The following is a 16,077-nucleotide window of genomic DNA, read 5'->3' as shown; positions in this document are numbered from 1 at the left end:
AAGATAAAGCTGTAAAAATCAACTTTTGCGATACAAACACTTCAGATTCAAACTTTCAAAATAAACCGTCTATGATTGGTCGACAGGAACGACAGCCTCATACCAGCGAAGGCTTTTGGCTCCCGCGTCTCAAAGTAGTTCCCCGCAGGGTGAGGCTTTTTGCGGTGGGCTGGGAACGAGAGTACCGAGTCTGGACGAATCGTTTGCTGTATTCTTCGCCTGCTATCAGGATTCTGTTAACACTGCAGTTAGTGGTTTATTCTGCTGCTCGCCTGTCAAATTTGAGTATGTCGAACTCTGAATTCGTGTCTTGTCACCAAATGAGTTCACGGTGTTGGTTCCAGCTATGGTGGACACCTGCTATATTATGAACATTGTAGCGAACATCGCCATTCTCCTGCAGGGCTGCCTTGGTTGTGAAATCGTAGAGTTGAAAAGTGACGGCCGACGAAAAAGCCTGATTCCGATACCGTGTGGATGTGTTGTGTTTGTCCATCTGTATGTGTCTGTCTGTGTTCCAGCCTCAGAAACGAAGAATCGTGAAACTGGAACCTGCCAGTGGTTTTCCTTGTGAGCCTACGTTCTGATAAATGCAGGGAACAGGTACTGGACAGACTCTCGAAATGCATTTCTGCAAATAAGCTGCATATGAATGTGAAGAAATTGTTTGTTTGTTTGCAAGAAAAAACAATTTTCTCTCGGATGAATAACTTGAGTCAGCAGAGGTGCCCTAATTTTTTGTAACCAGCATACGGTAATCCCAAAGTGTAACGAAATAAGATTCTAATTTCAGGAGCATCCACATTGATTTGCGCACCTTCCTACACAATGATTTGCCATGCAAAAGCTGCAAGAGATGTATATAGACATAATACTTCAAGCATTTTGTTTTCACTGGTCTTTAAATACCCTGGAACCTAAGAATGCGATTTTCAGGGTCTTAAAAACCATGAAATTTTCTCACAGAAATTTTTGCATCTTTTTTATTCGCGTGGATATACAGTGCAAATTCTGGTTATCAGATGTCGCAACTGAAGAAAACCAAGCGCAATAAGTAACTGAATCAGAAGTGTGAGAAATGAATGGCACCCTCTGTTGTATTTGTTTGCCTTCCTTTCTCTCCTATGATCTTCACATTCAGAAATCCCCAAGTACGTTTATTAGCAGGTCACTCTTTATGCCAAGCACCCACGCAAAGAAGAGGTCTAAAATTTACGGTACCAGCTACTTCATTGTATGGTACCCTTGCACCTATTTTTAAAGCCTATAAATATTGTGCTAAAATATGAAATCGCTGTAAAACTTGCATCCTGCACGACATTGCATTAAATGTGCTGCTTGCAGTTCTGGAGAGTTGTTTCTTCCTCATGTTGAAGTGAAAAGGCAAAAAGAACGCTCCAAGACTTACTCTCACACAACCATTATTTCGGGGCCATGTCCTCGCACTAAATGGTCACGAGCATACTTTTGAATACTATAGCGGCACATAGGGAAACCGACGTTGCATTTGCAATAATTTCCAATCATTAAACGAGACCTAATTAATACATCCACTTCGGATGTAGAACACGTTATCATCCATTATAACTGCAAAAATATGATTTCTCTAAGAATAAAAATATCAGTCCGTGGACACGCTATATGCACCACACCTACTAGAAATTAACCAGTGGTTGCTGAAAATATACTGGTATTTGTGTTTTATGTGACGTACGGCTCACATTTTCTTTTTGACCAGCTATGCCAGTGTGAGAGCTCTTACGCCAGACTAGCTAATTCCTCCTCTTTGTCCTCCATGCGGTCACATATATGTTACACTACAAGGAAGCTAGCTGGTACCACAGTACCAAACAGGTGAATTAACATGAACACAATCACATAGCAGAGTGAATAACAACCACCATTATTGACTTAGTTTGCTTGGTCGATGGCAACTGAAGGTGGCATATTTCTTTCCTGATATTTATTTTTATTGGTTTGTTCCAGCTAAAACAGAAGCCATACACTGAGCAGCAGGGCATAACGAAACCCTCCATAAGCATCACTTTGCCTCTTTGGCTTTTGCAAGCGTGGCTTTGCTTCCACAAGCGTGACTTTGACATAACTGCTTTGTGCCGTGATAAAGGGTACTATGACTGTGTTCGCAGTACCATTTAAAACGTTGGCACCTATAGGGCTAGATTGGAGCCCCCTATTGCATGCAGATATTCTGATGCCTGCAGAGCTGTAAGCTGTTCTTCCGGGTGAAAGAAAGCTTGAAGACTGCATAGGTTGTGGCTCACTGCCAAAGAGATACGGTTGGAGAAGAAATTACTGGACATAAAGCACAGTGAGGCATGCTCCACCCAGGCCACAAGGAGGTACTATTACTTTGAGCCGCCTTCTGTTAATGCAGCAAAAACACCTATTTCCACTGAAAGAAAGACTGTGGGCTTTTTTTCTGTTGTGGTTGAAGGGCACACGAGATTATAATAAATTGTTTCCAAAAGCTGTTACATCGCATTCTGACATGATCTGAGCCAATATGGTCAGCTGATGCTGTAAGATCTACAGAAAACACACGTCAGCAGATTCTGAACATGCTAAGGAGAGGGTATGCCCTTGAAATGATGATATTTGTTCACATTCCAGATTACTTCAGCTATGTGAAAACAATCATAAATGTTGACAAAGCTGTTATGAAGCAGCGACTGCAACTAATCTGTAGAACCGGGCAGAACGGTTGAATGCAAACTTTATTGAAAGTGTGCTATAGCGTCATATAGATGGGATATGAACGAGCTGACGAAACATTTTTCTTGCATAAGAACAGATACACCTGTAGGTTCTCAAAATGGAAAAGAAGAGCGTTGATTTTCGCAGGAGAGAGGGTGGTGACATGGTGACAATTTTTTTATTTTTTTAGAGAAAAATAACCCTGTAAATTTTCAATATGTTGCAGGAGAGGACTAGTTATACAAATAACGGAAGATTTCTTTGAGACGACCTGTATGTGAATGTACTATCTGAAAAATAGGTAATTTTTTGCAAGTGCTTGATATTCTCAAACACATGGTTAAACAACGAATATAGATCAGCTTGATATTTTTATGTGAAGCTAATCACAAGCAATCAGTTACAAGCATAAATAATCTGGGCCTCCTTCAAGAATGCTAATTTGTCAGAAATTTATTGTAAACTTGACCCCGAATGTGCTCCGTTCTTGAGTTCTCACCACGTCACCAGATTTATTCTCGTTCTATATACCCTTTGGGATGGCAGACCCGTGCTTCCCCTCTAACACCAGGCAAGGAAAGCGCACAAATGATGTATATGTAGATGTCAGAAGGAAGCTCGTAAGGGACAACTTCATATTTCGGCACAGTTTAATGTGCCCCCATTGTTCAAGAAAACAAAATGATGATTTACATTCGATATATGCATCGTCTAAAAAATGCACACAATTTTTTTCAGTGATATTCAAGAGAGTCAGGCTACATCCCTGGCTGGTTTTGGCTGCAATAGCCCAGGTAGACAGTTACACAAGCTGAGGTATGTCAGCATTGAAAATATAAAGGAAGAAAGGCAATTTCAAATGCCTCACTCAATTAACTACTTTTCATAGCTTACACCTTGACAAGTGTTTTTTTATCCTAAAATGGTTTCATTGCAAAAATCAACGAGAATGACAGTAGTATATGATCAGCTCAACTGGCCCACAACTCACACAGTGGCCTGGACGCCATTAATGAGCAATTAGAGCTAATTGGGACCCCCACATTAATCAGGATAACTCAGGGAGTCATTACACTAATTGGGGAGCGTCTAGGACGTGTCCAGACCACTGTGTGAGTTGTGGGCTAGTTGAGCTGATAAAAATAAAAAAATAGATAGAGATAGAGTGGAGAGAAGGAGTTTCGTTGAAGATCAACGACGCCATCTTGAAGGAAGCCGTCCGGAACGGCCGCTGACTGTCGCTGGGCGACGGAGCACGGAGGCAGGTTGCAAAGCATCACAGCTATGACCACCAGTTCCGGACATCCTGTGACGTCAGCTGTGACGTCATCATGACATGTCTGGGCAAGTTAGGACAGCTCTGGACATGCAAGCAGAAAAACACTCGTAATACAGTGGCTGGGAAAGCAAGAGTATGCAAACCATCAATGGCTAACAAGAAAAAACAATTAGTTACACAACAAATGAGCCCACCAGAACAGGAGCGCAGAACAATGCGACTGCTCCATCCGAGAGGCAGGCAGAGAACTGACTCGTAATGGTTTTTTTCTCCTGTATATAGCCCCACAGCTGCACCCCCTAGCGGTTACTTTCTCAACTAATCTCACCACAAAATTATTAAGAATCATGCCAGCGCTACTCCCGGTCCCAAGGCAGAAGATGATAGAAAATGGCGGGAATTCCCGGACAACAGCAACCAGCACCCGACGTGCACGGGCACGAAAATCGCAAACAAAGCGGGAACAAAGTTGGCGAAAGCATTAGTTACACAACAAATCACCTCACCACAGCAGGAGCGCAGACCGATGCGACTGCTCTCCGTGACAACCAGCCAGAAACTGAGCGAGCGTGGGGAGCGCACGTCTGCTTTCCGCGACAGCCGGAGAGAAACTGACTGGGGCGCCGCTCCGCGGCCGCTACGCATACGCGCTCCTAGCGCCCTCTGGGGCGACCACCTCCGATAGGCTAAGAGTGAAGAGCATTCCTGCGCCCCCTGCTGGCCGTTCTCATTGGTCGTGAGGCAAAGAGAGAAGAGCATTCCTGCGCCCCCTGCTGGCCGTTCTCATTGGTCGTGACGTCATCCTATTGTCTCAGGGCTACCCTGATTTTTTCCACTAATGCTCCTTTGGTCAATCTACAATGAAGCCACAGTATGACGTCATCATGCACCTGCGTGGCTCAAGGACGCGTACGCTCTAGACAGGGGACCTATTATTTATTGAATCACTATCCCATGATTATTTCCTTTATTCTTCTATAACGATTGAATAGGAAACTATTGCAGAAGAGCACCATGCATGAAAGCTGATCGTAGATCTTACTAAATGAGACTTGCAAAAGAACAAAATATCCTAACACGTAACTCCATCAATGACAAATAAGAGGACTAGGCACTCAACAAATCAACACAGAGTACGGGTAACCAGGAGCACAGAACTCAGGGCAGCACTATCGTCAAGACAACAATGTTCCTTGTCAAAAGAGAAAAAAATACTAAGCGTCAACAAAGGAAAGCATGCATATCGGGGCATGTCAGGACACGTCAGGACAAATCGTACGACTGCTGGGCAACAGAGGAAAACAAACACTTGAACAGAGTGGAAAAGGCACTCACCATCATTTTTCCCGTTCACAGCATTCCCTCATTGTAAATCCGCTCGTCACAAAATCCACCTGCATCGTCGAACACCATTCACCAGTGACGAACCACACATCCGCACCCCATCAGAGGCAGACAGACAGAACCCCACCGAAGCTACGCTCTTCCACTGACGGCCAACGCAATTACCAGGAGCAGAATTTGCGTGTCGAGACCCGTCAGTGTCCAAGAGAGAAGTGAATCCTTGCGCCCCCTGCAGGCCGTTCTCATTGGTCGTGACGTCATCCTATTGTCTCAGGGCCACAAAGTTTTTTTCCACTAATGCTCCTCTAGACAAGGTCAACCTGAAACAATAGTCTCTCGGTATGACGTCATCATGCAGGTGCGTGGCTCAAGGACGCGTACGCTCTAGACAGGGGACCTATTATTTATTGAATCACTATCCCTAGATTATTTCCTTTATTCTACTATAATGATTGCATAGGGAACTATTGCAGAAAAAAACTACATGTAGAAGGAAAGCATGTCAGAACAAGCCCAGGCATGTCAGCACATGTTTGTCAGACAAGGGGGGAAAAAGCGAAAAGAAACAAAGAAGGAAACCAGCATCAAACTATTTCTAAGCACACGCACTCCTCTTATTCAAAAACAATACTCATCATAAATCTGCCCAGGACAATACACACTATTTTTCTATTGCCACACTTTTTTCCAGTAACGGTCAATGCATTGCTACAGACTGCGTGACGTCATCACATCCAGTCTGAAGAAGACACCGGCAAAGACTCCTATTATTTATTGAATCGCAAGATTATTTCCTTTGTCCTACTCTTAATGACATTGATTCTCTCATTAAAATTCAACAAAAAAGCACCCCGCATATTAACAATTTTCACCCCAAAGGCTCATCATGGTCATTAGAATTACAGTAAACTGCCACTGCTCTTTTAAAATAATAAGTGAGACCACTCAACATCACCTCCAGGCTTATGTAATACATGACCCTTTCTATGCTCATACATTTGTTGTCTGAGGCTACACCTGCGAGCAAAAAGGCGCGAAAGCACAAGACAGAACGCCTTTACGGGAACATGATGGCATTCCTATACTATATTAATGATTATTGCATTGCAGTTTAGAAAAACTACAACTAAACTATAATTTTAGGAGTCCATTAAAATTCTACTTTCTATGGAAACTATAATTGCTCTATTACTTGGATCGCTATTAATGAAGCGCTCCAATTTTTTCTCTCTTCCCATTTCAGCCTTGTCATGCAGGGAAGCAGACTCACATCCAAAATAATTAATTTACACTGAGGGTGCCGTGCTTCAGGAATTCCTATCCTGCGCTCAGATGCAAGCATTTCTTCACGGATACCTTTAACAGCTGACTTCCTCAACATACCGAACACCCAACAAAATCAAACAAACAATCAGAGAAACCCTCTTCTCAGCTGTACCATGCGACTGTCTTTTTCGTAAAATCGGTGATCTGAGGAAGAGGGCAGCGAAAAATTGCGCGCACTTGTGCTTGACTTAAAAAACCTGAAGCATATGCCAATAAACCAAGAAAAAGAGACTCATGTCTGGTATCTGATAGTGCCACATACACAGACGCATTGCCCTTGCGTAAAGAAAGCACAGGACAGGGATACACAAATATCCTTAGGTGAGCAGGGAAAAGGCTTAAGACCTCAGGTCACCACACATCGCCACGCGGCTAGCACAACATGACACCAACAACATACTAGCGGCGGGAAGAACTGCAACACTGCTAAACAAGTCCAGACATGCCACGATGACGTCACAAATCAGGGGAAAAGCACACGCATGCACGCACAGAGGACAACGCATTAAACACACGGAGCGCTCAGGAATAATCGTAGCGTTACCGCACATCGCTACGAAGCTCAACGTCTAACACAAGACGGCAGCAACAAGATATTAGCGAAGGGTAAAAATTGCAACACTACTGAACAAGTCTAGACATGCGACATAAAATGCGAAAACACTGGTGATCGGGGAAAAGGCCTAAGCCTGCGGCGGATCATCATAGAGCATACACAACTTCATTTTTCTATTTTGCGTAAACTAAACGCGGTCTGCTTGGAAAACGACGTACAAATTTTCTTAGGGAGCAGAGAAATATATAAATTTGTACTCCGTGCTCAGATACCAGCATTTCTGCTCAAAAACCTGCAAAATTAAGCTCTGCTTACTTCGTCAAGGTATCGAACACCCAACAAAATCAAACAAACAACCCCACTTCCACTGGTAGAACACTATTCAGCTTTTACGCAGGAGGCTTTCTTCTACATAAAAAGTAGAGAAAATAAGAAAAGAGCAGCGAAATATTACACGCACTTTTGCTCGCATAGCTATAAGAGAAAAAAATAAATAAAAGAACGACGCACACGCTAATAAACTGTGACAAAGGCACCCATTTCTGCTATCAGATAATTATTGCATAATGCTAAATACTCATTTGCATTGGTCCTTCGTGAAGAAAGCACAGGACAGGGATACACAATCTATCTTAAGCGAGCACGGAAAGTCACTTCTACTCGAACAGCTTAATACCATAAAGTCTGAATTTTTGCAAAGAAAATAAAGCCTGAACAGCGCTACGAAGGTGACAGACACATACTAACAAACAAACAAACAAACACTTCTTCGAGTCTGTATTATCTTTTAAAAAATAACGAAAGCACACATAAAAAAAATCAAATCGGCTAGGTAGCCTACCAGACGTTGTGCCTTAAGAGGGGATACGAGTGAGGCGGCATCTCCGATTCACGATTTTTTCGCTCGTAGATGGCGCCACACGAACATACGGGTCTCAGCCTGGAGGAAGCTGTAACCATTACCCTTAGTACAAATAACTCACTCCTCCGCAGGATTGTGTAGTCCCAAAAACACGTGTGACCTCCTTGACTATTGAGATGCAGGGATCTCACGTCATGTTTGGGTTGCCAAGGTCAACTCAGCTACAAAGAAAGAAGGAGGTCCCGACGAAAGCCAATTCTTCCCTTTTGTCCCTTTGTGGACTGCATCTGGTGACTTCTTGATGTTTTGCTATCTTAGCTTGTCTGACTTTCTGGACGCAGCGCGGAGTCCAAATGTTATATTTCGTTGGCCCTCGCTTATTTATATTCACCTGCTGATTTTTCTTTGGCGCCGAGTTCTCACACTAGAACATTTTGCGGACGCATTTTGTATTTAACTGACTATTCTGATTTAGTGTATTTACCTTGCGTCTGTGTGCAAGTGAATCTAAATTTATTTGTCGCTACAAACATTAACCGAATAAGTCCTCCGAAACCTAGACAAGATAAGCCGTGCAGCAGACCTTTGCATTTTGTCTTCTTTATTTTTATTTTTTTTTCTCGGACAGCGTGGATGTGCAGAGATCCAAGACTGCAGATGCATACTCTAAATGAGGGGAAGTAATGTTTTGATTGTAGATGGGTAGAAATCCAGCGAACCGGTAGAGATGTAGGAAGGGAGTTGCCTCAGGACAGCAGCCGCCGATATTTCGAACAGAGACTGTTGAAGAAGAACCGAGTCTCTGAAGAACAGTCTCAGAAGAACAGTCTGTGTTCGAAATATCGGCGGCTTCTGTCCTGAGGCGACTCCCTTCCTAATGTTTTGATTGATTGGTTTGTAAAAGAAAAAAATTGAGATGATAGTCCCGAGCCACTCGGAACTAATGCTTTATATGCTGTTAATTTAATATGTTTTGTTGTACCATGGCGAAATTTCCTTCTTATAGTTTCCACAGACAAGCGGCTTTCGCACACATATGGATATCCGATTTCAGAACTTTCCCTTTAAATTTGCCGCCAGCAATGAGAAGGGTGCCCAGAAGAAGCACAGGCTGTCGGCTGCTCCCAACGCCAGGCCATATTCTTCAATATGTGTAATTCGTCGGATTGTACCCACTTTTCTGTTCAGCTGTGTTGTTCGTAAATGACAAAGGTCTTAAAATAACCAGTGGCCTCCCCTCTTCGGCTGAACAAAGCAAACAAATAAATAAAAAAGCAGAGGACACTGATTGCCTGCACCGTATGCTCGAATCAAAACTTACGGAAAAACAGGTGCGTACGACCCACTCCACGGAGCTTTGAACTCCTTTCAAAACAAACGCCTTTCCAACAAACGGCGTCGATCAAACGGCATTCGACCAAACGAGTTTCGATGAAATGGGCGGACACCCAGTTTTAGTTTATTTACTTTGCGCCTATGTGCAGGTGTACCTAAATTTGGTCCTTACAACATACATGTATCCGTCGAAACCTAGACAAGATATCAGAAGGTCGAAACTTAAAAGGCCGAAAAATTAAAACATCGAACGATCAGAAGGCTGAAAATTCAGAAAACCGAACTATCAGCAGGCCGGAAAGCCAGAAAACCGAATTACCGTAAGGTCGAAAAGTAAGGAAGCCAAGATACGTAAATTGTTATTCCAACTGCGATAAAAAATTAGCTCTACAAAGTAAGTAGGATAGAATTGTTGAGAATTAATACAGGGAATAAATCGTTTCACCAAACTTCCCTTTAGATAACGTACTTTCGATCACTTAGGCAGAAAACAAAAAGTAAAAGTAGAGATGACTGTGTTATTGTACACGACGACAATCACGTTCGGGTTGCCAAATATATAGAGCGACACCATCTCCTCTAAAATTCATTGAGTGGGTAGTACAAGTCATTCACTGACAATCACCCACCAGGCACTTTCTTTTTGTAAACATGTCTCCAAGAGTCTAGGCAGCTAAGACGCTCAGACTTGCAAATGCAGGTTGCAGTACATCAGTGCAAATAGTGCTCCGTGAATTTTGGGAGCAAGCCTTTTTTTTTTTTTCAGAACTTGCCATTTTTTTGAGTCAATATACCCAAAAAGCACCCTTCTTTTGGGTGTAATATGTGACACCCCTGTTACACCCATCATTGGACCCCGAGCCCGAGAACTCGGAAGACTGAACTATCGAAAGCCAGAGGCCACCAAGAAAGGAAAAATATATATTCGAAAAGTTACATCTGCTACATCAGGTAGATCCACAACGCTGTGCTCAGGACAGGTATTGAGAATTAATGTGTTAAATGCTTTTTATGCATTTAAAATAACGTTGTATGACCTTGTCCAGCGCATGCCACTTTTTGGCAGCATCCCTCGTGTACTGGGGTTGATCTTACAGCTGTGGATAGAGAAAGAGCTTCTTTTGAAAAAGTTCTGTTAAAAAGTGAATTTCTACGGGGAGTCTTTTTCAACGTTTTATTCATAAATTATTTATTTCGCAGACATCCTCTTGGAATTCCTTATTTTTCGGCCTTTCCATAATCCAGTCTTTGACTGTTTGATATTACCTCATTAAAAAAAAGAAAGAAAACTGTCTTCCAATTTCAACACATCGGGAGAGCGAATGATAACACCACTCGGTCTCATTGTGCCTCACCTCCCCTAACCCTACCGTTCTTTTTACGTGCATGCGATGCGAGACGAATATTGTGTGGCTGTGTAGCAAACCTTTCCTGGTCTATGCCGCCTATTCTCCCTATTCTCACTCAAGGCCTTCCCATTATTTTGCGACGACCTACTCAACGTGGATCTCTTCAGACAGGTTTCACGACCTCAATTTCGCGCTTCCGCTGCCGGGGAAACCCCTTCTGGGATAGGGTGCCAGAACAGTGACTGCATTCTGCGGAACTATATGAAGTTCTCTTCTGACCAGCAATGTGGCGCTACTGTACGATGGCAAGACGGGGCAGTTCACGGAGCCGTACATACCTTAAGTTTTTTCAATATTGTGAACAACTGGAGGCATGGACAGACATGACATGGACACGTAAATATTCAAGAAAGAATTCCGCGTAAATGCTACTGATTACATTTCACATATGTGCTACAGTAAACGAGCTACGAACTTCCAAAAGCGAGAGACCGAACTTATAAATTTTTTGCAGCTTTCGTGAGGTTTTTAAAAACTTCTGCAAAAAAAATTGCAAATGTCTCCAATGCGAATTTTTTGAAATTCTAAAATCTATCAAACAAGGCCATTTTGGTCCAAATCGGTTCAGTATTAGCTGCAAAAGATCGCATTGTTTCGCCCATAGAGAATACATGGGGCCGCCGGAGGTCGTATCCCCTCTTAAAGTTGGCTGCACGCAATGCGCGGAAGCATGCTGTGAAGCCAACTTGCGGTTTTGCTGGATGCACATGAAGTCCGATTCCAATTGGAAATCGCGCTAAGGACGTGCCAAACGTGGAATTTTCGCAAGATTAATCCCAATACCTGGAATTCTGTTCATTTTAGCGGGAATGCTGGCGCTTGTGCTCCATTATTCGAAATTTTCGAATATTCGAATTTCTCGATTATCAAATTTGCGAATACGAATAGGGTTCGAATATCAACGATATTCGAACAATATTCGAAATTTCGAATATTCGCACACCTCTAGTGAATACTGACACTCAACGATATATAACAAAAAACAAACAAATTTCATTCTCATGAACTCTCCTCTGCCGAGCGGCTTTCTCCTGCTCTACCTGGATGCTGACTTTTTCCCCCTCACCTACATTCTGAGTAAAAGCAGTGACAGAAGAAAAGAACCGCGAAAAATTACACGCATTTGTGTCACAGGACAGGGATACACAAATTTACTTTAGTGAGCAGGGAAAAGGCTTAAGTCGTACCGCTCAGGAATAATCGGAGAATCACCGCTTATCGCTACGCGGCTAGCGCTTGAACAGCGCTACGAACGTGACAGATACATACTAACAAACAAACAAACAACAGCAGGACCGGCGTCGGGCACTCATAAAATACCCTGCCCAAAACAAAGACTTCGCCAGGTTCGCGAGGCAATTCCATTAAAAACGCTCGTCCTATCCTACAGATAGCAATGCAAACGCGACTGCCCTTATTTTTTAAACCACTATTTCACGCAATAGTACATAAATGTATCACTCGTGCCACACGAAAAGGCAAACACTTACTTGTCAAGTGGGGTCCCCGCGCGTGCGCGCGCGCACACACACACACACACACTAATATTTTCACACTCACAAACACAAAGTCGATTTTCACAACCACATAAATCCATATTATTCCTCAGGTCAATAATTATCCTGCCATCGTCAAAAGACGGCACAGACATGTATGCTTACGCAAGACAATCGGTCCTCGTTCCGGATGTAATAGGATATCGTCACTCGGCCGGCGCGAACCAATAAAGAAAGAAAGGAATGCATGTTCGCTACGAAGAAAACGGTGCCGTGCTTCTACGCAGCGATCATTATACAGACGCGTAAATGTGAACATCATTCGCTACACACTGTAGCTCTCATCATTTTTAAACCAAACCGTGTTCATAGGTCTTCACTAAATAGGTGAGCCGATAATGACTCCAAATAAAATCAAATCAAATAATCATTCCAGCATCGCTGGCTGCAAGCTTGGGTACCCAACAGAGCAGCGCGCTCCTATCAACACGCCTTGGGCTGACCTTACACACCCGAAGCCTTTTCTGAATACATTCTGCCGGCGCTGGAATAAAAGATTTATCGCGAGGGTACTACGATGTCAGCTCTGTTGCTGTTTAAGTGATAAAACAGTGCGCTCACTCGGGGAATCGCGCGCGTCCAAACCGCGAGAACGGGTCCGCGTTGCACTCGCGCCGCGGGGAATCGCACGCGTCGCGAGTCCAAACCGCGAGACCGGGCCCGCGCGCGCGCTTCGCGGTTCGCAACAAGCAACAGAGCTGACATCGTAGTACCCTCGCGATAAATCTTTTATTCCAGCGCCGGCAGAATGTATTCAGAAAAGGCTTCGGGTGTGTAAGGTCAGCCCAAGGCGTGTTGATAGGAGCGCGCTGCTCTGTTGGGTACCCAAGCTTGCAGCCAGCGATGCTGGAATGATTATTTGATTTTATTTTATTTGGAGTCATTATCGGCTCACCTATTTAGTGAAGACCTATGAACACGGTTTGGTTTAAAAATGATGAGAGCTACAGTGTGTAGCGAATGATGTTCACATTTACGCGTCTGTATAATGATCGCTGCGTAGAAGCACGGCACCGTTTTCTTCGTAGCGAACATGCATTCCTTTCTTTCTTTATTGGTTCGCGCCGACCGAGTGACGATATCCTATTACATCCGGAACGAGGACCGATTGTCTTGCGTAAGCATACATGTCTGTGCCGTCTTTTGACGATGGCAGGATAATTATTGACCTGAGGAATAATATGGATTTATGTGGTTGTGAAAATCGACTTTGTGTTTGTGAGTGTGAAAATGTTAGTGCGTGTGTGTGTGCGCGCGCGCACGCGCTGGGACCCCACTTGACAAGTAAGTGTTTGCCTTTTCGTGTGGCACGAGTGATACATTTATGTACTATTGCGTGAAATAGTGGTTTAAAAAATAAGGGCAGTCGCGTTTGCATTGCTATCTGTAGGATAGGACGAGCGTTTTTAATGGAATTGCCTCGCGAACCTGGCGAAGTCTTTGTTTTGGGCAGGGTATTTTATGAGTGCCCGACGCCGGTCCTGCTGTTGTTTGTTTGTTAGTATGTATCTGTCACGTTCGTAGCGCTGTTCAAGCGCTAGCCGCGTAGCGATAAGCGGTGATTCTCCGATTATTCCTGAGCGGTACGACTTAAGCCTTTTCCCTGCTCACTAAAGTAAATTTGTGTATCCCTGTCCTGTGACACAAATGCGTGTAATTTTTCGCGGTTCTTTTCTTCTGTCACTGCTTTTACTCAGAATGTAGGTGAGGGGGGAAAAAGTCAGCATCCAGGTAGAGCAGGAGAAAGCCGCTCGGCAGAGGAGAGTTCATGAGAATGAAATTTGTTTGTTTTTTGTTATATATCGTTGAGTGTCAGTATTCACTAGAGGTGTGCGAATATTCGAAATTTCGAATATTGTTCGAATATCGTTGATATTCGAACCCTATTCGTATTCGCAAATTTGATAATCGAGAAATTCGAATATTCGAAAATTTCGAATAATGGAGCACAAGCGCCAGCATTCCCGCTAAAATGAACAGAATTCCAGGTATTGGGATTAATCTTGCGAAAATTCCACGTTTGGCACGTCCTTAGCGCGATTTCCAATTGGAATCGGACTTCATGTGCATCCAGCAAAACCGCAAGTTGGCTTCACAGCATGCTTCCGCGCATTGCCTGCAGCCAACTTTAAGGCACAACGTCTGGTAGGCTACCTAGCCGATTTGATTTTTTTTATGTGTGCTTTCGTTATTTTTTAAAAGATAATACAGACTCGAAGAAGTGTTTGTTTGTTTGTTTGTTAGTATGTGTCTGTCACCTTCGTAGCGCTGTACAGGCTTTATTTTCTTTGCAAAAATTCAGACTTTATGGTATTAAGCTGTTCGAGTAGAAGTGACTTTCCGTGCTCGCTTAAGATAGATTGTGTATCCCTGTCCTGTGCTTTCTTCACGAAGGACCAATGCAAATGAGTATTTAGCATTATGCAATAATTATCTGATAGCAGAAATGGGTGTCTTTTTCACAGTTTATTAGCGTGTGCGTCGTTCTTTTATTTATTTTTTTCTCTTATAGCTATGGGAGCAAAAGTGCGTGTAATATTTCGCTGCTCTTTTCTTATTTTCTCTACTTTTTATGTAGAAGAAAGCCTCCTGCGTAAAAGCTGAATAGTGTTCTACCAGTGGAAGTGGGGTTGTTTGTTTGATTTTGTTGGGTGTTCGATACCTTGACGAAGTAAGCAGAGCTTAATTTTGCAGGTTTTTGAGCAGAAATGCTGGTATCTGAGCACAGAGTACAAATTTATATATTTCTCTGCTCCCTAAGAAAATTTGTACGTCGTTTTCCAAGCAGACCGCGTTTAGTTTACGCAAAATAGAAAAATGAAGTTGTGTATGCTCTATGATGATCCGCCGCAGGCTTAGGCCTTTTCCCCGATCACCAGTGTTTTCGCATTTTATGTCGCATGTCTAGACTTGTTCAGTAGTGTTGCAATTTTTACCCTTCGCTAATATCTTGTTGCTGCCGTCTTGTGTTAGACGTTGAGCTTCGTAGCGATGTGCGGTAACGCTACGATTATTCCTGAGCGCTCCGTGTGTTTAATGCGTTGTCCTCTGTGCGTGCATGCGTGTGCTTTTTCCCCTGATTTGTGACGTCATCGTGGCATGTCTGGACTTGTTTAGCAGTGTTGCAGTTCTTCCCGCCGCTAGTATGTTGTTGGTGTCATGTTGTGCTAGCCGCGTGGCGATGTGTGGTGACCTGAGGTCTTAAGCCTTTTCCCTGCTCACCTAAGGATATTTGTGTATCCCTGTCCTGTGCTTTCTTTACGCAAGGGCAATGCGTCTGTGTATGTGGCACTATCAGATACCAGACATGAGTCTCTTTTTCTTGGTTTATTGGCATATGCTTCAGGTTTTTTAAGTCAAGCACAAGTGCGCGCAATTTTTCGCTGCTCTCTTCCTCAGATCACCGATTTTACGAAGAAGACAGTCGCATGGTACAGCTGAGAAGAGGGTTTCTCTGATTGTTTGTTTGATTTTGTTGGGTGTTCGATATGTTGAGGAAGTCAGCTGTTAAAGGTATCCGTGAAGAAATGCTTGCATCTGAGCGCAGGATAGGAATTCCTGAAGCACGGCACCCTCAGTGTAAATTAATTATTTTGGATGTGAGTCTGCTTCCCTGCATGACAAGGCTGAAATGGGAAGAGAGAAAAAATTGGAGCGCTTCATTAATAGCGATCCAAGTAATAGAGCAACTATAG

The 16,077-nt window shown here is 43.3% G+C and overlaps 1 long non-coding RNA gene across 1 annotated transcript; it reads right to left on the bottom strand.

Annotated features, from left to right (window-relative positions):
* Positions 1–3,351: 3,351 nt before the first annotated feature.
* LOC135398209 (uncharacterized) lies at positions 3,352–5,591 on the bottom strand. Its single transcript, XR_010424037.1, has 2 exons — positions 5,330–5,591; positions 3,352–4,075 (listed from the first exon to the last, which is right to left on the bottom strand). It is a non-coding gene; the product is annotated as an uncharacterized LOC135398209 (long non-coding RNA).
* Positions 5,592–16,077: the final 10,486 nt, after the last annotated feature.

The sequence above is a fragment of the Ornithodoros turicata genome, chromosome 6 (assembly GCF_037126465.1).
Source record: "Ornithodoros turicata isolate Travis chromosome 6, ASM3712646v1, whole genome shotgun sequence".
Classification (NCBI taxonomy): domain Eukaryota; kingdom Metazoa; phylum Arthropoda; class Arachnida; order Ixodida; family Argasidae; genus Ornithodoros; species Ornithodoros turicata.
Note: the sequence above shows the minus strand (reverse complement) of the source record. Positions and strands in the feature narration are given on the sequence as shown.